The 23,855-nt window shown below is 37.4% G+C and overlaps 1 protein-coding gene across 1 annotated transcript in view; it reads right to left on the minus strand.

The window, feature by feature from the left end:
* PRELID2 (PRELI domain containing 2) overlaps positions 1-23,855 on the minus strand; it is a 598,497-nt gene that overhangs the window by 48,174 nt on the left and 526,468 nt on the right. The window contains exon 11 of the transcript XR_009502406.1: positions 8,170-8,267. The gene's annotated coding sequence lies outside the window, so the exon portion shown is untranslated. The remainder of the gene's footprint in view (positions 1-8,169; positions 8,268-23,855) is intronic.

A 23,855-nucleotide genomic window follows, 5' to 3' on the forward strand; every position in this document is an offset into this window, starting at 1 on the left:
ATATTGCTTTTACATTATAATCTAATAGAAATTAAGCTTGTTTTAAATGCTTATAGTGATTTAATGGTCTCCTAAGATCACATCTGTAAACCCTGGGCTGGGAATCACAGTTTATTGTATCTTTCTTTCTTTCTTTCTGAGTGACATGGGAAATGTGGCAGCTACAATTGGGCAGACATCTGCGAGCTTGATGGAAAGCACTGTGTGGTCTGCTATATCTTTATACAGAAACATTAATTAATAGAATTCACTCTGGATTCACCAACGTTTAATTAACTGGATTAATTGAATTTCCACTGATTACAAAAAGTATAACAGCACCAACTTGAAGGGACTACTTTATTGTTACAATTAAAAGGGCTTCATTTCATGATGATGATGCTTGTCCTATAAAACCCCAAGGATGTATTCAGGGACCAGTGAGTTTACTGGAAATGATCATCAGTGCTGCGTGTCTTTGTATTCATTCTCTAGCACTCAGGATACCTCTGTTGGAGCTGTATAATTATATTCAGTGACTATCATCAGAGGGTGATGGAACTGAAGCAACTGATACGCTGCTTTATTTTTACCTTCCTAATTTGGCTTCCATTCGGAAATATGGAGGTAAAAGGACATTTTCTTCTAAAAACAGTAAAGTTGTTTCTGATTAAGAAAATAAAGCAGGCTACTTATCTAAAATTTTCAAAAGAGAGCAAAAGAAATAAAGATAACCCATAATGGCTAACATATATTGAGCACCTAATACATGCCATGTGGTATCCTAATACTTTATTTGCAAAATTTTATGAATCGGGCTTCCCTGGTGGCGCAGGGATTAAGAATCCGCCTGCCAATACAGGGGACACGGGTTCGAGCCCTGGTCCAGGAAGATCCCACATGTCGCGGAGCAACTAAGCCCATGAGCCACAACTACTGAGCCTGTGCTCTAGAGCCCACGAGCCACAACTACTGAAGCCCGTGCGCCTAGAGCCTGTGCTCTGCAACAAGAGAAGGCACCGCAATGAGAAGCCCGCACACCGCAACGAAGAGAAGCCCCTGCTCACCACAGCTAGAGAAAGCCCACGCGCAGCAACAAAGACCCAATGCAGCCAAAAATAAATAAAATAAATAAATTTATAAAAAAAAATTTTATGAATCAAATACTCATAACAATCCTCTGAAAGCATTACTATAATTATTCACTTTATATAGTAAAGGAAATTAAGCCTTTGAGAGGTGAAGTAACTTGTCCAAAGTCACACAAAAATGTATCCATAACTCCACCTTTCAGAGACAAGCACTCAATATTTTAATAGTTTTCCCCCATGCATATATCTTGTTTGTATCATGACTGTGCTAGGCAAGTTAAATATTTTATTTCTGTCCATTTTTATAGCAAAATTTTGGAATGAATTGAATCATTCCTGTTATGGAGATGACAAAACTAATATGCAGTTTGGTTAATCTGCTCAAGGACATATAGGTAGTAAGTGTTAGAGCCCAGATTTTAACCCATGTACCTCTGACTCCGAAGCATATAGTCTTTCCAATATGCATCACTGCCCCATTTTCTCAATATTAAAGTTATATAAGTGCTGAGATTTAAGCCTTCGACTTCCAGACACCAAGACTATGTTCACTGGGTCATTCTCCCACTTAAAGATTCACATTCTGTGGGGTCAAAGTAGGTCTGCCCTCATGGGACACATTTCTCTCTACATAGTATAGAAAAGACATGAAACATAGGCGAGTGCTAATCTCCTTAAATTTCATTATTGGGATGAAATTGTGGAATTTTGTTAACAAGTAGTTTATTTAACATAATTCATTTCATTTGCATTGGAAGAAATCACCTTTGGTACTCCCACTCACCACTGCATGAGGTTTAGCTGGAAAACCCATTTTAGAAGATAATTTAGCAGGAGGTTTTTAGAGCCTTAGGCATCTTTCCTTAATTTTTAGTAAAGTTATACATGTTATATAGTTTTTTACAATGAAAGTCATAGGGTATACATAGGCCTTATCCTTCTTTTTAAAAACATATTATATTAACTTCATGAGTATCTCTCTATATTATTTAAGAAGTTTTGTAAATAAAACCATCAGTGCACTTAACTTAGATAATATAAAACAGCACCTGACATAGTAGAGACTCAGAAAATATTTGTTGAATGAATAAATGGCTTTGGGAGTACTAATAATTAATCCATCTTCTATTGAGGACATGTAGAAGTTTCTTAATTTATAACTATGATAAACTACACTGTCATGAATGATGGCAGATTGAATACATACAACTATTTCCACTAACTTTGGAAACTTCACTGAAAATGACAGTAAAGGGATTTTTAACAGCATAAATATAGACCCAGAGATAAAAAGAATACGCCAAGAGATGACAGGAACAAACTTTTGGAAGTTGGAAAGCAAAAGGATGAGTAGTAATTGAGTTAATAACTATGCAAATGTGAAATAAGCTGGCAGTGGGAAAAATGGAAAAGCAAACCAATCTGCACTGTAGAACCAATCAAAGATTCACAAATCAGTGGCAGCAGGTACCTCTGCAAGCAAAAGATGCTGCTATGGAAAGAATGACTGGTTCAAAGATGCAACTCTATTTCCAGATGACTGTCCTTTCTACTCCAAGGAAAGAGTCAGTTCTCTGGAAGGAAAACACAGAGTGTCTTTATAGTAGGGGTATGCAGCACAGCTGAGGGTAACGTACCACAGTGAACATACAACTGGTCACTTCCAGGCAAATCACGTGTAACCGCTAATCATCACAATATTAATAAAATAATAAAAAAATTAGTGGGAGGAAGGGAAGTGGGCTCACTCTCTTCTCCGGTCTTTCATCGGTCAAGCCAAGAGAGGCCTCTGCCTTGAACTTGTTTTATTAAAGGTCCTGCCAAGCATAACCACTCACCAAAATAGTAATTTATTACAAAACACATGGGCACTCAGCTCGGGCACAGAGCAACCCTTAACCCTAAAGAGTCACTCTCATAGCTGATACCACACAGGCCCCAGGGAAATACTTTTCTGCATCTCTTATCCTGTGAATCATCTTTATTCAGAAGCCTATGGTGGGCCACTGCTGATGCATAAGTGAACACAATGCAGAGTGTTATACAATTTTGCAGTGTTTACAACAGTGACATATGGTGGTTTAAAGATATTTTGCAATAGTAAACAATGAATATTCCTCTTAAATTTGTATAAATTACATGTAGATCTGAATATAAAATATGTGAATATTACTGATTGTTTACATTCACAACTAGATGAAATTTGAACACTTCCACTGAAAGTACTTTTGTTTAATAAAAATATTTAATGATTTAATCAAAATTTTTAAATGAAATAAATATTTTAAGATTTAACTAAGCAAAACTTAATGCTTGATTTGTGTTTTCCTTTTAACGTTAATAGAAAAATAAATAACTAATTTTATATTAGTTATTTCAAAGAAAACAATCTTTTTGAAAACATAAGTGAAAAATAGTTTTATTTTACATTTATTTTAATCTACTTTTTGATAAAATACACTCAAGTTGTGTACACTTGAGTATACCTTATTTTATTTTTTAATCTTTTAGAGTACTATTATGAGTTCAACCCAACTTACATAAAAATCTTGATTATAATAATTAGGTTTTTCTGATTTCAGCAAATCTAAGTATACAGCAAAAATAAATATTATACTAACTTATAAATTACATATACATCTGTGCTTTTAATACTTATCAAAATATCACCTGTCCATCAATAGATTACCTAGATATGTGTCACAGTTATTAAATTTAGCATCTTTGATATTTTACCAATGTTAGTTCATATAAATAATACAACTTGATTCATATTTTTAATATTGTTATTATAAAAGTAATGCTTTCAAGGTAGGAGATATGTTTCAGTTTCACTGAGATATAGTTGATATGTATCACTGTATAAGTTTAAGGTGTACAACATAATGGTTTGACTTATACTGTATTGTGAAATGATTACCCGAATAAGTTTACTTAGCATCCATCATCTCATCTCTTGCAAAAAAGAATTGGTGATGAGAACTCTCAGGGTTTACTCTGTTAACAATTTTCCTATATATCATACAACAATGTTAACTATATTCATCATGTGGTACATTACATTCCTAGTACTTATTTATCTTACAGGGTACAGAAGTTTGTACCTTTTGACCACCTTTCTCCACTGCCCCCTCCCCATACTCCCTGCCTCTAATAACCAGAAATCTCATCTGAGTTTAACTTTTTTTTTTAGATTCCACATATAATTGTGATCATATGGTATTAATCTTTCTCTGTCTGACTTATTTCACTTAGCATAATGCCCTCAAGGTCCATCCGTGTTGTCACAAACAGCAGGATTTCTTCATTTTTCATGGCTGAATAATATTCCATTGTGTATATATACCACAACTTCTTTATCCATTCATCCATCAATGGATTTAGGTTGTTTTCATGTCTTGGCTATTGTAAATAATGCTGCCATGAACATGGTGGTATAGATATCTTTTGGAGTTAGTGCTTTTCTTTTCTTTGGATATGTTCCTAGAAGTGGGATTGCTGATCATATGGGAGTTCTATTTTTAATTTTTTGAGGATCCTCCATAATGTTTTCCACAGTGGCTGTACCAGTTTACAACCCCACCAATACTGCACAACAGTTTTTTTCACATCCTTGCCAGCATTTCTTACCTCTTGTTTTTTTGGTGATGGTCATTCTAACAGGCGTGAAGTGATATCTCATAGTGGTTTGGGGTTGCATTTCCCTGATGATTAAAGATGTTGAGCATCTTTTCATGTACCTGTTGGCCATTTTACATCTTTTTTTGGAAAAATTTAGGTCTTTGCCCATTTTTTAATTGGATTATTTGGTTTTATTTTGTTATTGAGCTGTATGAGTTCTTTACATATTTTGGACATTAACCCCTTAACAGATATATAGCTTGCAAATATGTTTTCCCATTCCATAGGTTGTCTTTTCACTTTGTTGACTGTTTTCTTGTTGTGCAGAAGCTTTTTACCTTGATGCAGTCCTACTTGTTTATTTTTTGATATTGTTGCTTGTGCCTTAAGTTCTGCAATCAAAAATTCATTGCCATGTCAAGGAAATTTTTTCCTATGCTTTCTTCTAGGAGTTTCATGGTTTCAGGTCTTACATTTAAGTCTTTTTGAGTTAATTTTTGCGAGTGGAGTAAGATGGAGTTATATGACTTATTTTAGTTTTACCGTTGGTTAATTTGGTCTATAACTTTTACATATTTGCATATGATCTTAGTAGTTTTACCAGGCTTTGCAATTGTTAACAGCGAACCTGGTTAGAAATTGCCACACACAGTGTAAATTTTCCTTTATTTCTGTTATTTATCTTCTGTTGTTTAGTCCTTCCAGGCAACTGCAGGGGAAGCCAGACTCCATGGCCTTAGGCATGATGCTTCATCTCATGTTGATGCGGTGTGAGGAGCCACTGCTTCCTGGGTCTGGTTGGGGCAGTCCTGGGTGCAGGAGGCTGCAGACCTCCCTCTGCGGCAGGTACAATGGGGCCCAGGCCACAGCCCAATCCTCACCCTGAAAGGAGCTCAGAGAGCTGGTGGCCTATCTCTCCATGACACAAGCAGCTAAGTTTTGTGGGTGGATAGAGCCAAGTGAATCTAGGAAGACACTCAAACTGAGTCTGATATACTTGCTAAAGATGCTCTGTAACTCTGCAAAAAGGAGACTACGTCTCACCCCCAATATGTCAAATCTGACCCACCCCCACCTACTCCAGAGTCTCCCAGTCCTCTGTGTGTGACACGCCTACTCAACTGACTCCACCTACACCCACCAAAAGTGTTCATTAGCTCCATTTGGAATACAGCCATCTGAGACTGAGTCCCCAGATCATTTCAGTTCAGTGTGGAGGGCCCTGGTTGGAACCAGAGAGATGATCTGACAACTGTACCCAACAGTAGCCCATGTATCCTCAGCAGGGAATGTGAGTCATAGGAACTGGACCATCAGGGCAGGAAAAAGGGGGATATTAGCTCAGATCCCATTAGCTTTTGGTGCTTTTCCCAAAACTCTGAAAAAAGAGCCTTGACCTGAACATTTATGTGTGATCATTTACCAGGCCTCCTGACAGAGGTGGTCTGAACCCCACATTCTCGGGTCTGTCTGTTTAACATATGATTTTCCCTAACCGTTCCTTGCTCTAGCGCCCTGTGTGTGTTCAGTCCAGTTAAAGTGAGAAGTGCAGCACAGTGAATGAGGTGTCTTTTGAAGGGAGAAGGCAGTAATAAACTCTCATAAATGCCACCACTAACTATGCTACCCAACAGGCATGAGCCATTATCAGACTGAGAGAGGGCACTAGGTGCCTCAAGATGACTGATGGCCCCCTATGTATCTTAGCCATTATTCTTAGAGACAAGCGTAGAACCTGAATGCCCAGCAGTTCTAGGATATGTACATATATATCCTGTCTGTATGGATGGCTCTGTGATTTAGTGCTAACAGACATACCTCTAGGAGGAAAATAGATGTGCTAATCGACAAAGATTTAAGCTACAGAAAGAATCATCAATCTCCTCTGCTGTAATGGTCACTTTGCCTTCCTTTTTTGTAATGTGATATTTTTAAAAACATTTTTTATTGCCTGTGCTTACTTTTCAGTTTTCACACATTGTAATTCCAAGTTGAATTTCTTCTAACTATATTGCTTAGAAGAAATATTATTATTGTTATATTTCTTCTAACTATATACTTCTAATTAATTACAAATTAATGCTGATTACTCTGTCATCGTATAGACCTACTTATCTACATATCTATCTAGATAAATGGACAGATAATAGATAGGTGGATAGGTAGGTGGATAAGTTAGTAGGTAGGTAGATAGATAACGTAGATTTTTTTTAACATCTTTATTGGTGTATAATTGCTTTACACTGTTGTGTTAGTTTCTGCTGTATAACAAAGTGAATCAGCTATACCTATACATATATCCCCATATCCCCTCCCTCTTGTGCCTCCCTCCCACCCTCCCTATCCCACCCCTCTAGGTGGTCACAAAGCACCGAGCTGATCTCCCTGTGCTATGCAGCTGCTTCCCACTAGCTATCTATTTTACATTTGGTAGTGTATATATGTCCATGCCACTCTCTCACTTCGTCCCAGTTTACCCTTCCCCCTCCCCATGTCCTAAGTCCATTCTCTAGTCTGCATCTTCATTCTTGTCCTGCCCCTAGGTTCTTCAGAACCTTTTTTTTTTTTTTTAGATTCCACATATATGTGTTAGCATACGGTATTTGTTTTTCTCTTTCTGACTTACTTCACTCTGTATGACAGACTCTAGGTCCATCCACCTCACTACAAATAACTCAATGTTGTTTCTTTTCATGGCTGAGTAATATTCCATTGTATATATGTGCCACATATTCTTTATCCATTCATCTGTCGATGGACACTTATGTTGCTTCCATGTCCTGGCTATTGTAAATAGAGCTGCAATGAACATTGTGGTACATGACTCTTTTTGAGTTATGAGAAACAGATATTTTAAATTAAGGAGTTGGAAGGTATTCCTTTGTCTAAGATAATGTACTCTTATTTCAGCAAACATTTATTGAGCATTTATTAATTTCAGCTCTTCAAGCTGAGCCTTAACATATTGTGGGTGCTGAAATATAGCTTCTAGAAAGAACTCAAAAATGGGTGGTGGCAACTAAGGATTCAAATAGGATGTGAACACTTTCTGAAAGGCACTGTCCTTTTTACAAAGCTGTCTTCACAAAGCCATGTTGATCACAGAGACATTTTGATGCCATTAATTTTTTTTTCCTTTATCTAAATTAAGGGGCAAAACAGACATTCCCTAGGCCCCAATCAATCTGTGACCCCACTCAGAGAACGGAATAGGGCTCAGGAATGTCTTAGGCAGCAGGGATGAAGTAAAGGTCTGAGATCTGTTTTGTGTCTAAAACTGGATCATTAGAAGTTGTTCTTACACTTTGACACATGAAAATATCTCTACCTCAAAGTGGTCATGTCAAGTAGTAGAGCTTAATCAGTTGCATTAAAATGTAGTATTTGATGCCTGGGGATTTATCTCTCCTCTGCATTTGTAAGCAAACATAAAGAAGAGAAAAAAGCTGTAAGAATTAATCAACACAAGGAATATTACCAGAGATTGATGTTCTTGAAGCTCTGAAGAGAAAGGGCATTACTGTAGAACAGGGTGTTCTGAGCAGAGTTCATGAAGAGGGGACATCCAAACTAGATCTGAAAGACAAAAAGAAAAATGACATGGGTAAAGTCACAGGGGCTTCTTTGAGGGACTGTATTGAAGTGTTCATGCTGGAGAAGAGCAAAAACTAAGGGCAGAAAAAAAAAAAATTGGTGCAGAACTGCATAAGGATTTAATAGCTAAGCTAAACAGAACTTTGCCCTGCTGGCAAACAGGAGGCCCTTAGGGAACCAGTTGCAACTTAGGGAACCAGTTGCATCGAGGGTTTAAAGAGGGTTTGCTGACAATGGTATGAGATGGGCCTAATAAAATAATCCGTAATTGCCTTTGATCCAGTTCCATGCTCACTAGTAATGGTAGCTAATGTCGATTGGGTTCTTAACATGCCAAGTACTTGGCTCCGTCTTCCTAGCTCACTTAATCTTTACAACAACCCTATGAGCTCCACATTTTATAGCTCAGGGAACAAACAAAAGGTTTAGCAATTTGCCCGAATTATATGAGATCAAGAGGGTAGAGCAAAGATATGACCCCAAAAGTGTGACTCCAACACCTATGCTCTGAAACCATGAAGCCATCCTGCCTCTCTCAGAAGCCTTGTAAGAAAACAGCTTCCCTGTAGCTTACCTAAGGAAAAGGTTGGCTGCTCCAGTCAACCTGCAATCGTGTGTTTTTACCAATGATATGATACCAGACTGCTTCTCTTAACCCCCAAATCAGAGCATGGACAAACAATTTAAATCACGGCTTAACCACTTACTATTCATGTGGCTTTAGATATATTACTCAGTCTTTCTTTGCCTCACCTTACTCACCTGGAAAAAATGGTGATTATAATGGTATCTTGCTTCTAGGCTTGTGGCGAGAATTAAGGGAATACATGTAAAACATTTAGAAGAGTACCCGGCACAGAGTGAGCACTTAGTAAGTGTTTATAATTGTCGGTATTCATTTGGGGGAAATTTAATCAGTTAGTAATCAATTGATTTCAATTGATTTCCTATGTAATAGTTTGGGTAGAAGAGAATATGGTGACTCTAGCCTGGTCTGCTTGACATTTGTATTTTTCCTTACAACATCAACTTCAAAGATTGCAAGGATACCAGTCATTATCCGCACTATGGTAATTTTAACCAAAGAAAATGCCACTTTTGGAAGAATTTCTGAGTGTCCAGATGCCTTATCCAAGTGACAATGACCATGTGTGAGTCTGTGGACCTATTTGAAACTGTCAAAATGGTCGTGATTTATATTAATGGAGCAATCAATTCTTAACTATAGAGATGATAGATATTCTGTAAAATTTAACTCAAACTACCTTTTCTTGGTCATGATGCTGGGTCACCTCTTCCTTCTGTCCTCTCTAGCTCCATCTATTGGATTTCTCGACCCCACCAAAGGTTACATTCATCATGATCTTTTCTGACACATATCCTCTTATTCATCTCCTATTGGTTTCCTAGGAAGTTTCCAGCAGTAGTTATTTCAAAATGCATCTTTGTAAATTCTGACTCTCACTATCCATGATTACCAGATAACTTTTCTTCCATAGCAACAAGAAAAAAGGTGTCAGATGAAGGCTCCCTTCCTCTCCCTTTCTCTCTTCCTCAAACTCTCTCAAAATAAACGTTCCAATCCTCCCTTGAATATTTTCCTTTTATTACTAGACTGGGTATTCCAGTTCTGTTCTCCGTGCCAACCCTTCCTACCTTAACCCCATCAGTCTCTAAGTTTTAACCTCTTCCTCTCAATTTGATTCATCTGTGATGGGCAACAACCCAGATGTATAAGTCAAAATGGCTACCCCACTTAGAAGGGCCTATATTTGGTTTAATGCTCTGCTATAGCTATCTTGAAATTTTAATTTTTGAGTAAAAGGCCTCACATTTTCATTTTTTCACTGGGGCCCCACAGATTATACAGTCAATCCTGAGGGTTCCATAAGTACTCTTATGGCCACATCTTTTATCCATTGACCTACCCCAGTGGCCAGTACTCAGTCCAGGGCCTTGATTTTTGCAAGGGTAGCTGGGAAATGTAGCTTTTAATACCGTATTTATGAGGATATGGGGAGGGGGAAGGGTAAGCTGTGACAAAGTGAGAGAGTGGCATGGACATATATACAGTACCAAATGTAAAATAGATAGCTAGTGGGAAGCAACCGCATAGCACAGGGAGATCAGCTCCGTGCTTTGAGACCACCTAGAGGGGTGGGATAGGGAGGGTGGGAGGGAGGGAGATGCAAGAGGGAAGAGCTATGGGAACATATGTATATGTATAACTGATTCACTTTGTTATAAAGCAGAAACTAACACACCATTGTAAAGCAATTATACTCCAAATTTTACTCCAATAAAGATGTTAGAAAAAAAAAAGTCATGGGGATGTAATGTACAGCACGGTGATGATAGTTAATACACTGTATTGTATATTTGAAAGTCGCTAAGAGTAGATTTTAAAAGTGATGATGGATGTTAGCTAGACTTACTGTGGTGATCACTTTGCAATATATCCAAATATCAAATCATTACGTTGTATACCTGACACTAATATAATGATATGTGTCAATTATACCTCAATTAAAAAAAAAATTTGTCAAGGGGAAAAAAAAAATACCGTATTTACTGGTGAACACATAGTATTTTGCCTGCCACATGAATGTCCCTATGCAATAACACAAATTCCACTCCGCTTAGAGCTAAACAGAATGATAAAGGGACACTCTGCTCATATTTCATGCAATCCAGCATGTGGATTGGTTCCCATTAACCCAGGTGTTTGATGAGATGGAAGAACACAGAAAGATATGACATGCCTACTCTCTGGAAGCTTATATTCTAGAGTAGTGCTTTTCACACTTTAATGTGCATACAAATCTCCTAAGTAAAATGGAGTTTTGGACTTGATAGCTCTGAAAAGGGACAGCGATTTTGCACTTTTACAAGTTTCCAAGTAATTCTGGGGTTACCAGCATATAAAACCCCACTGTAGGTAGCAAGGTACTAGGTAATGCTATGAAACAAAAATATATAATGTAACAGGAGGTTAATACAATATATATATTTAAAGGCATGACTGCTAAATACTCATCTGGTTAAAAAAAAAAAGATTAAGATTTTTTTTTTTTTGATTATAAAGAAAATCAGAGAAAATGAAGTTTTTTTCTGCTGGAGACGTCTATCCTCCAGCAAATCTGTATTCCTTTGCATTTCCAGTATGTTTGCATTCTTAATGTGAGAGAGGAGGAAAGGGCTCTTCTTATTTGCAGGTTTATTCTTGGTCTGCTTCCATAATTGATATTGTCAGAGAATTGTGATTAATGCTCCATTTGTGAAAACCTGTTCACCTGAGAATGCACAATTTGGCAAAACTTTTCCTGCATCTGTTCTCAGACAATAGCCCCTTTGTTCTGTTCAGCCAAACTACAATGACTATTGCAGGCTACCATGAGGCGGTACTGGCAGGAAAGAGGTTGGAAAGTGGGCTCATTTGGAATGGCAGCAGAGAGGATGTATTTTCACTTCCATAGTAGGTGGCATGACTCTGTGACTGGGTATGCAGAGGAATATTCATCTTGTTTCTCTCCCACTTCTCACCCCCCGAAAAGTCACAGCATCACATTTCTTGGCTAGTCTCATGGTTTAAAAACTGAGAAAGGTTAAATGGTTTGTTGAAGTACCAGGGTATAGTTTAATATCATAAAGAAATAAATTTGAAAAAATTCTCTGAGATAGCCCCCATTTTTTAGTAAGTAGGGGAACTGGTGACCATTAAGAGCTCATAGTACCCTAGAGCTCTTCTGGTGGCCATTTCAAAGTGTCTATTTTCCAACTGACAGGTTGACTACCCTGGCCATAAGTAATTAGAGTACACTACATAGCACTGTACAGTTGACCAAAGCATTTTAAATTATATTATTTTATAGTTAGAGGATATTTGAAATAGGCAAGGACCATGAGACCTTTGTCATGGATAAGGAAAGGGAGATGCCAAAACACTTACTCAGCTGAGAACACAGCTCTACTAAGCAGCACTGCTGAGACTGAATCCCCTCTTCTTTTCATAGGATTGAAACACATGTTATGTATCTCTGCCTAGCCTTGCATTCTTTGCCTCACTCAATCTTTCATTTTCATGTAAGTAGCCTTATAAAATTTGTTTAGTTTAGTTGCTTGCTAAACCTAAAGTAGCCAATATTTTAAAATAAGTTTTATTGAAATACAATTTACATACCCTACAATTCACCCCTTTAAACTGTACAGTTCAATGGTTTTTAGTATATTCACAGTTGTAAACCACTTTCCTCCACACCCTCACCTCTAGAACACAAACCACTAATCTACTTTCTATTGTTAATGGACTGGCCTATTCTCCTCTACTGATAGACTTTATTTTTCTAATTGGCAAGAAGAAAAAAAATGGAAAGAACAAAATCTGTTTTTCATCTACTAGAGACAACTTAGAGTTATTTATTCACTTTAGGAATACAGCATTACAAATTTCAAAATTAGTAAGACTGTGGCAAATTTTCAAGAAAGTGACTGAAAGAGTTAGAGGGGTTTTGAAGGGACATTTATTTCTTTTATTTTTCTAACTTTGTATTTTTAAAATTTTCAAAAATACAGAAGAGTATAAAGAATAATACATTATACTTACATTTACCACATAGGTTCAACAGTGATTAAGATTTTGCCATATAGTTTTAATTTCTTTTCTGCATCATTTCAAAGTAAGTTGCTATATCATTCCTAGTCAATCAAAACTAAGGACAAGTTTCCTACATAATATTATTATGACACCTAAAAAGTTAACATTGTGAATTTGCTCTTTATTTGCATCTGAGATTCTAACTTTTAATAATGGAAATTTATGTAATTTACTCCTATTGCTTTTTCAGTAATCCTTTACTACCTGTATCTTATCTGACTCTGAATTTTATACTTTGCTATTGTTTTTTTAATTGTAATTTTTATTGTATGACTTATAATTTGTTTTCTCTAATCTTGAAAGATAAATAAATTTAGAAGGTTATAACTGTGCTTTAAATCCTCCCTTTTATTAATATACTCTACAATCATTCTTAAATCTCTATTTATGCATATAGATGTATCTACTAAGGAAGAATAACCTCCAACTCTTTTTTATATAAAGTGAAGAATTATGAACATTTTAGTTTCCCTTTCTTCAGCTTTTTTCTCTTCGTGACTAATTGACCTGAAAGTCCTGAAGTTTGCTTGTTCTTTTCTTTTTTGTTTTTTGTGCAGCTATCATACCAGTTAGACATTCTTTCTGGAAATGGCACATCCTCACACATATGCACCAAGTGGCAGTTTCAAATATAATTGACAAGATGGAAATTCTGGAAATAACCTACATGTCCATGAAAAATGTTAAACAGAGGGTGGCACATTTTACATGGAATGCCAGACTGAATCTACACAAGGCATGAAGGACACTGAAAATGGCAATCATGGATATGTTAATTAGCTTGATTGTGGTGATCATTTCATAATGTATACGTATATCAAAACATCAAGTCATACATCTTAAATATATACAATTTTATATGTCAATTATACCTCAAAAAAACTGTTAAAACATACTCAAAACTCATAATTTCCTAATTATTTTACTACATTTACTATTATCTGTGCTCTTGAGGTAATTTACCTCTCTTGTGTGTATATGGTGGAAGCACTATATAATGGTGTGCTACTAGGTTTCTTCTCCCAGCTCCACGTTCAGTGATGTCACATGTGTAGCTTGAAATTGGACATGGTGAAAGTATTGGCACCACAGGAACCAGAAAACACTACAAATCAGGGCCTGGTTATTGTTTTCTTTGTTTTGTTTTTCACTGTCCAGACTAACCAAGTGGAGAAAATGTTAGTAATGTGGATTACATTTAAAATTTTGCTGTAACTATGATATTATGAATAGCACAAAAACGAAATATCTTTCCAGTATTCAAAATTATTATCTGAACCATCAAAGAAGTTGCTCACGTTGTTGACAAACTAGTGACATTCTGACGCATGTCTTTGTTATCTTTTTTTTAAAATTAATTAATTAATTAATTAATTTTTAGCTGCACTGGGTCTTTGTTGCTGTGTGTGGGCTTTCTCTAGTTGCAGCAAGCGGGGACTACTCTTCGTTGAGGTGTGTGGGCTTCTCATTGCGGTGGCTTCTCTTGTTATGGAGCACGGGCTCTAGGTGTGCAGGCTTTAGTAGTTGAGGCACGCGGGGGCTCAGTAGTTGTGGCTCGTGGGCTCTAGAGCACAGGCTCAGTAGTTGTGGACCAGGGCTCGAACTTGTGTCCCCCGCATTGGCAGGTGATTCTTAACCACTGTGCCACCAGGGAAGTCCCTGTCTTTGTTATCTTTGATCTTACTCATTAACATAAGGAAAAACATCAACCAACATTCATGTTGGAAATATTTTTGGAGACCCAATTGTTAAACATGTACCAGCACACCACTGTGTCAATCCCCCCAAACATACATCATATCACTAAAATCTTTATCTCTTCCCTCCACTCCTAATGTGCAAAGAATAGAAACCTGATGCAGAACTTATTTATTTATTTATTTTTTCTCTCTTTTTTTTTAATTGGAGTAAAATTGCTTTACAATGTTGTGTTAGTTTCTGCTGTACAATGAAGTGGATCAGCTATATGTATACATATATCCCCTCCCTCCTGGACCTCCCTCCCGTCCATCCATCCCATCCATCTAGGTCATCACAGAGCAACGAGCTGACCTCCCTGTGCTATACAGCAGGTTCCCACTAGCTATCTATTTTACACATGGTAGTGTATTTATGTCAAACCTAATCTCCTAATTCGTCCCACCCTCCCCTTCCCCCACTGGATCCACATGTCCGTAATTTAAAAGGTTTATTAGACAGATTAGAAATAGAGTGAAAATAAAAATACAAGAACAATTCCTATAATCATATCACTGCCTGCAGTTTTCACAAAACATTCTGTATTTACTGGAGCTTAGACCTAGATCTGAGAGTTAGGGCTACTCATTGGAGCAAGGTGCATTTCTACTAGGGAAATAGAGCTTAAAAAATCATGTTTCCCAGCTTGTTTGGATGAACCCCATTTATGTCAGTTCCTAAGGCCATTTCATATAAAAGAAGAGCTTCTATCAAAATCACCAACAAAGTTTGCTCCCTCACTGAAAATGTGTATGCATGTAAATGATGTCTCATTTAGTCCTTTCCCCTTCATTTACCACAATTCCATTTAACTTTGAAGAATATAGTCTTGATCTCACTAATCATCACATTTCTAAAGGATCATTTTATCTAAGAAGAAATCAAATTCCACCAAGATATTTCTTGCCCTTTTGGAATCCATTTTATGGCTCACAGTGGTAGAAGGAAGTGGTTTCTAGTTGGAAGACCAGTGTTTTAAAAGTAAGGGTATAATAGACACAATGTCAGAGTTCATTAGTAGATAACTGGGGGTCCACTGTGGACTCAGGGCAATTCCTTGTGTTTGTCCAGTTTAAAGCTTGCTTTCATATACATCATCCTATTGGGTCCTGACAACGGTCTTTAAGGGTATCAGTGCATTTTAACAATATTTTTTCCAGAACACACTGAGCATAAAAGTTAGATAAGACATTACTAAGATGCAGAAAAGGGTGCCCCTGAGTGGTGGGTTTTAAAATGGTCCTACGATGGAAGAAGTCCGGCAGCTAGGAAGCTGGTGATTCAGGGTAGCCTGTGAACTCCAAGAACAAACTTACATTTTAAGTCAGCTTGTGCTTTTCTCAGGCCTGTTTGTCCTTAAATCCTTTTCTTACCTTTAGCCTGATCCTTTCTATAATGGAGGGTGGGGGACAGTTGACCCCTGAAAGTTTTGTTTGCCAGGATACCAAGTTATTTGACTTCTGACTGACTTGAACAATAGAGGGGTTGGTGAGAGACTAGAGGGTGGAGAGAAGATAGAGGCCAGGGTATTCTCTTTTCTGTGGTCATTGAATAGCCCCAGCAGGCTAAATCTCTTCTGTGACATTAGGTCACTCCAGAAGAACCTTTCGAGGTTCACTTCTATCAGGTGATCTTGTCCCCGGGGCTCTAGTAACACCACCTACTCCCTGTGTTCCACTAGCCTAGGAATGGTACTAGTTTCCCACTGGTACTCATCTCTAGGGTACCTCACTGTAACATGTTTGATGCTCAGTAAACACCTCACCTGGGTATCCAGTGCCTGCTGTAAATTCCTTCTCTTATAAATAGTAGAAGTGATTTCTGTGTTCCTACTTAGATCCAGATGGACACACAGATTATCAAAATTCTAGATCCATAGATCTCATTGTAATAATAATAATAGCAACTAACATTTGCCAAAAGCCTATTAGATGTCAGATACTGTTTTAAAAACTGGGCACTCTCAGTAACCATTTGGGGTAGGAATTTTTGTTATTCCACCTTACAGATGAAGAAAATGAGGCAGTGTGTATTCATACTATCCCCAAATGTTCAGTAAATATTATTTAGAGTTACAGTCAAGTCTCGACTGGGCTCCTGGGAAGGAAGGGAAGGATTATTTTTTGATGTTATACTAAAGTATTATGGGAGTATCCACCTTTCCAAAAGGCCAACATGGTGATGCCACACATTTTAAGGAAGATACAGCAAAGGCATGCAAATTTCAGAAACTGAGCCATAACTGTCCATTCCAGCCACCACCTTCCACACACAAAATTGCCTTTCTTTGTTAAAATTTTCAGCATCTATTTTATTTTGCTAATGGAGGCAGAAATTCCATGCAATCTAATTTGTCTAAATCAGATGGGATCCATAAAGAATGATAAGATGACTCACCATCTAGTCTTGCATGTATTCTACAGCAAACTCTTGAAAAGGAGGGTTTCTGAGAACAAGGTTAATGGCACACCTTCATATACCATAAATTCCATCACAGTGCTCAAGGATTCCATGGTATTGAACTAAAAAGACTGGACTTTCCCTAATAATGTCAACTGAAGCAAGTGGTATCCACCCGTGCTCTTTCTGAATCTTTTCTCCAGTAATGTAGAATCGTCTCATGTTGGAAACCAGCCCCACCAATGATTAAAGGTGCTTATTCATGAAATTACTTTGGTTTCTCAAAGTTGAGCTCCACTCTGGATGATAAGCATGCCACCAGAGTCCAGGTGTCAGAATATAAAGCATCTCAACTTTCACAAGAGCAGTACTTTATGTTCATTACCCCGCAAATCTGTGTGAAATATATACCACTGCCTTTTTGTCAATACCATTTTCATCACCGCCAAAAACCAATTTAATAAGCTCAGTTCATCAGCCCTATCCCTTTGACTGCTCCTTTTCCCAAAGGGAAATATAATCCATTTTTAACCATTCGGATATTTAAAAGATTCTTTTATGTGCAGTCCCAGTTCATTATGAATAAAATACATTTTATTCTTCTGTTCCATTTACTCTGGTTACATGCTGGATTGAATTTAAGATGCAGTGTCTCATCATATTTTTAGTCAGGAAATAGTTTTCCTGAGGGCTCCCTAGGCTACCTGCACTTGGCATTTCCTGCCTGCACTAGTCACCTATCAAAACCCATCAGGACACAACAGCTTTGTCTACATGGACAAGTGAAGCCAAGTACTGAACAGTGAGTGACCTGGGAGATGGGTTAGCATAAAGAGGATAATTCACAGTTAGATAATTAATACAAAAGATACACCTTTCCAAATGCTTGTAACAATATTTCTCCACGTGATTTTGCCTGTTTTGCTAGTGAGTGATGCTGAAAGACCAATGCTGGGGAAAATTTGCCTTGCTTTTTTTTTAAATCACTGTAGAAAGAAATTATAGTTTAGAATAACTGTACCATAATCTGAAAAGACAGAAAAATGAGAAGAACAACTGTGCTGATTTATTTGTTTCCCATTTCCTCTCTAGTTTTGAGGGTAGACTTATACTATAATCCAAATAGGCATTTGACTTGGCTCATAAGGTAACTCAGGTAAAATGGCCAGTGTCATGGTTACTGAAATTAACTGCTGTCTGTTGAGCGCTGCTTACATGCCCTGCATTGTGCTAAATACTTTTATGCATTATCTCAATTCTCACCTGATTCCCAAAAGTCAGTATTGTTAGTCTAACTTTCGAGATTAAACAATTGAGGCTCAGAGAGGTTAGATGAATTGGTCAAAGTCTCACCACTATTCAGTTTAAGAACTGAAATTAAAAGCAGATGGTCCTGGTTTCAAGCCCCAGGTTCCGCACTATTATTACCGTCTTTTAATGAGTCAGTATAGCAGAGTAGCTGTGTTAGTATTTGTCACTGAGTGGGAAGAGACCTTTTTAGTGATCAGAATATGTAATAAAACCATTCAATCTCTCTTGTATATAAAGTTTTTTTTTTTAAGTTACTAAGGGGAAAGAGGAGTTAAGAGAAGTTATATATTAAAGAAAATCCAGAGTTAGGCAACATGAAATCCATTTAGAAAGATGTTAATTTAGATAGTACTTTTCTTCTATATTTCTTCTTGGGTAGCTGATTATGGCTATAGAAGCCAATTGAAACTGTTCGTTCCACTTTCTGAAACTATGCTACGTAAATACTATGTCCAGGTAATTTTTATTGCCCACTAACAATATCAGTTTGAGAACAAAAGGACATTTTGCTCCTCCACTGATAGATCCCCCTTAAAATACTTTCTTCTTCATTTACCCCAAGGACCCTATTTTGTTGTGTTGGACACGAGAGGGAAGGGAAAACACTGAGGTCTGGATATTAATTTAAACTAGTCTAGCCATAGCAATTGCCTCTCAGTAAAACTAAGATTTTGAAGCTATAATTTGCCAAGATTTTGTCCTACAGAAGAAATACAAAGCTACCTCTGTGCTGAGAAGACCTCTCCGTGGTATGAGATGATTTGTGCTGCCCTCCCTTCCTCATGCAAATAAATTAATGCATCAAAATGTAATCTAGCAACTTCCCTGGCGGTCCAGTGGTTAAGACTTCGCCTTACAATGCAGGGGGTGCTGGTTTGATCCCTGGTTGGGGAGCTAAGATCCCACATGCCTTGGGGCCAAAAACCCGAAATATAAAACAGGAGCAATATTGTAACAAATTCAATAAAGAATTTAAAAATTGTCCACATCAAAAAATCTTAAAAAAAAAAAAAAGTATTCTAGAAGGTATTGCCCTGTGTAATAGAGACCTAATATGCAGGCAGGGCAATTCAATCTGGAAAGTCCACCATTATGTGGCTTTGATTTCATCATCCTCAACAGGAGATGAATGTATACTGAGTTTGAGATTTATTTTGATTGATTTTTGTTTGTGTACAGAACACGTTACAGTTTGAGGTCTACTGAAGAGAGATATTTATTCTAATTTATTTGCAAATGCAAGCCCACTCTGAATAAATATTAATAATTCCTGGCCTTTCTTTGTGAATTGCTCAAATGGTTTGAAAGTGGCCAAAAATATCTATACGATCAAAAAAAATTATCTGGAAATAATGTTAATCATAGTAAGTTTCCTTACCCTTCTGCAGCCCATTTGAAAGTACTGCACACAAGGATTACGTTTCATTATCCCCAAATATCTTTCTTGTAACTGGATATTAGGCTATCCTTTCCATGCACACTAGGACCTTTCATGGGTTTGGGGGAATAAGGTTTCAGCTCTCCACACTGAAACCTGGTTAACCTGTCTCTTTATAACTTCCTTTTGATCTAATGTATTCCTTCCTCTCAGACACAATTCCCTCATGGCTCAGCCAAAATAAGAAGTCTACTAAACACAGTGAGTCTGCAAACCTGATCATATACTCAGATTCGACACACTTTATATTAGCATGTGTTACTTCCAAACACTCTTTCCCTACCTGGTGAGACAAGAAAAAGGATGCAAATTAAATTTGAAAACTTCAATTAATACATAATTATTTCAATAAATATTTACTAGGAATCAGCATTGTAGTTGACACTGGGAATATAATAGTCAAGGAGACAAACACAAACCTTATGAACACAAACACAAACATGAAATTTTATAGATTTATATGTTTATATTTAACTGGGAAAATATTTAGTTCAATGCCTCATAAAAATTATATGTTACTATCAAAAAAAAAAAACCTAAAAGGAGCTCATTAATAAGTATATAATTAACAAATAGTGGGAGACTGGTTCAAGGTGGAGGAGTAGAAGGACGTGTGCTCACTTGCTCTTGTGAGAGCACAAGAATCACAACTAACTGCTGAACCATCATTGACAGGAAGACACTGGAACTCACCAAAAGATACCCCACATCCAAAGAAAAAGGAAAAGCCAAAATGAGATGGTAGGAGGAGCACAATCACAATAAAATCAAATCTCATAACCACTGGGTAGGTGACTCACAAACTGGAGAACAATTATAGCACAGAAGTCCACCCCCTGGAGTGAAGGTTCTAAGCCTCATGTCAGGCTTCCCAACCTGGAAGTCTGGCAACGGGAGGAGGAATTCCCAGAGAATCAGACTTTGAAGGCTAGTGGAATTTGATTGCAGACTTCAACAGGACTGGGGGAAACAGAGACTCCACTCTTAGAGGGCACACACAAAGTAGAGTCTGCATCAGGACCCAGGGGGAAGGAGCAGTGACCACATAGGCGACTGAACCAGACCTACTTGCTAGTGTTGGAGGGTCTCCTGCAGAGGCAGGGGGTAGTGGCTGTGACTCACTGCAGGGACAAGGACACTGGCAGCAGAAGATCTGGGAAGTACTCCTTGGCATGAGCCTTCCCGGAGTCCGCCATTACCCTCACCAAAGAGCCTATAGCTTCCATTGCTGGGTCATCCCAGGCCAAACAACCAACAGGGAGGGAACTCAGCCCCAACTGTCAGCAGACAAATGGATTAAAGTTTTACTGACCTCTGCCGAGGAGAGCAACACCCAGCTCTACCCACCACCAGTCCCTCCCATCAGGAAGCTTGCACAAGCCCCTTAGATGGCCTCATCCACCAGAGGGCAAAGAGCAGAAGCAAGAAGAACTACAATCCTGCAGCCTGTGGAACGAAAACCACATTCACAGAAAGATAGACAAAATGAAAAGGCAGAGGGCTATGTACCAGATGAAGAAACAAGATAAAACCCTAGAAAAACAACTAAATGAAGTGGAGATAGGCAACCTCCAAGAAAAAGAATTCAGAACAACGATAGTGAAGATGCTCCAGGACCTCTGAAAAAGAATGGAGGCAAAGATCAAGAAGATGCAAGAAATGTTTAACAAAGACCAAGAAGGATTAAAGAACAAACAGACAGAGATGAACAATACAATAACTGAAAGGAAAAATAGAATAGAAGGAATCAATAGCAGAATAACTGAGGCAGAAGAAAGGATAAGTGACCTGGAAAACAGAATGGTGGAAATCATGGCCACGGAACAGAAAAAAGAAAAAAGAAAGAAAAGAAATGAAGACAGCCTAAGAGACCTCTGGGACAACATTAAATGCACCAACATTCACATTATAGAGGTCTCAGAAGGAGATGAGAGAGAGAAAGGACCTGAGAAAATATTTGAAGAGATTATAGTTGAAAACTTCCCTAAAATAGGAAAGGAAATAGCCACCCAAGTCCAGGAATCACAGAGAGTCCAGCAGGATAAACCAAAGGAGAAACATGCTGAGACACATAGCGATCCAACTGACAAAGATTAAAGACAGAGAAAAATTATTAAAAGCAACAAGGGATAAACAGCAAATAACATAAAAGGGAATCCCCATAAGGATAACAGCTGATTTCTCAGCAGAAATTCTACAAGCCAGAAGGGAGTGGCATGATATATTTAAAGTGATGAAAGGGAAGAACCTACAACCAAGATTACTCTACCCAGCAAGGATATCATTCAGATTCAACGGAGAAATCAAATGCTTTAAAGACAAGCAAAAGCTAAGAGAATTCAGCACCACCAAACCAGCTCTACAACAAATGCTAAAGAAACTTCTCTAAGTGGGAAAAACAAGGGAAGAAAAGGACCTAAAAAAAAAAAAAACAACCCGCAAAACAATTAACAAAATGGCAATAGGAACATACATATCGATAATTATCTTAAATGTGAATGGATTCAATGCTTCAACCAAAAGACACAGGTTCGCTGAATGGATACAAAAACAACACCCATATATATTCTGTCTACAAGAGACCCACTTCAGACCTGGGACATGTACAGACTGAAAGTTAGGGGATGGAAAAAGATATTCCATGCAAATGGAAATCAAAAGAAAGCTGAGGTAGCAATTCTCATATCAGGTAAAATAGACTTTAAAATAAAGAATGTTACAAGAGACAAGGAAGGACACTACATAATGATCAAGGGATCAATCCAAGAAGAAGATACAGCAATTTTAAATATATATGCACCCAACAAAGGAACACCTCAATAGATAAGGCAACTGCTAACAGCTATAAAAGAGGAAATCAACAGTAACACAATAAGAGTGGGGGACTTTAAAACCACACTTACACCAATGGACATATCATCGAGACAGAAAATTAATAAGGAAACACAAGCTTTAAAAGACACAGCAGACCAGAGAGATTTAATTGATATTTATAGGACATTCCATCTGAAAACAGCAGATTACACTTTTCTCTCAAGTGCATATGGAACATTCTCCAGGATAGATCACATCTTGGGTCACAAATCAAGCCTTGGTAAATTTAGGAAAATTGAGATCATATCAAGCATCTTTTCCGACCACAATGCGGTTGGTTGAAATTAGAAATCAAATACAGGGAGAAAAAAAACGTAAAAAAACACCAACACATGGAGGCTAAACAGTACGTTATTGAAAGACCAAGAGATCACTGAAGAAATCAAAGAGGAAATCAAAAAACACTTAGAGACAAATGACAACAAAAACACAATGATCCAAAACCTATAGGATGCAGCAAAGGCAGTTCTAAGTGGGAATTTTATAGCAATACAATCCTACATCAAGAAACAAGAAAAACCTCAAAAAAATAATCTAACCTTACACCTAAAGGAACTAGAGAAAGAACAAACAAAACCCAAAGTTAGTAGAAGGAAACAAATCGTAAAGATCAGAGCAGAAATAAATAAAACAGAAACAAAGAAAACAATAGCGAAGATCAATAAAACTAAAAGCTGGTTCTTTGAGAAGATAAACAAAATTGATAAATCATTACCCTGACTCATCAAGAAAAAGAGAGAGAGGACTCAAATCAATAAAATTAGAAATGAAAAAGGAGAGGTTACAACAGACACCGCAGAAAAACAAAGCATCCTAAGAGACTACTACAAGCAACTCTATGCCAATAAAATGGACAACCTGGAAGAAATAGACAAATTCTTAGAAAGGTATGACCTTCCAAGACTGAGGAAGAAATAGAAAATATGAATAGATTAATCACAAGCACTGAAATTGAAACTGTGATTAAAAATCTTTCAAAAAACAGAAGTCAAGGACCAGGTGGCATCACAGGTGAATTCTATCAAACATTTAGAGAAGAGCTAACACCCATCCTTCTCAAACTCTTCCAATAAATTGCAGAGGAAGGAACACTCCCAAGCTCATTCTATGAGGCCACCATCACCCTCATACCAAAACCAGACAAAGAGGGCTTCCC

Source organism: Balaenoptera ricei, chromosome 3 (genome assembly GCF_028023285.1).
Source record: "Balaenoptera ricei isolate mBalRic1 chromosome 3, mBalRic1.hap2, whole genome shotgun sequence".
NCBI lineage: Eukaryota > Metazoa > Chordata > Mammalia > Artiodactyla > Balaenopteridae > Balaenoptera > Balaenoptera ricei.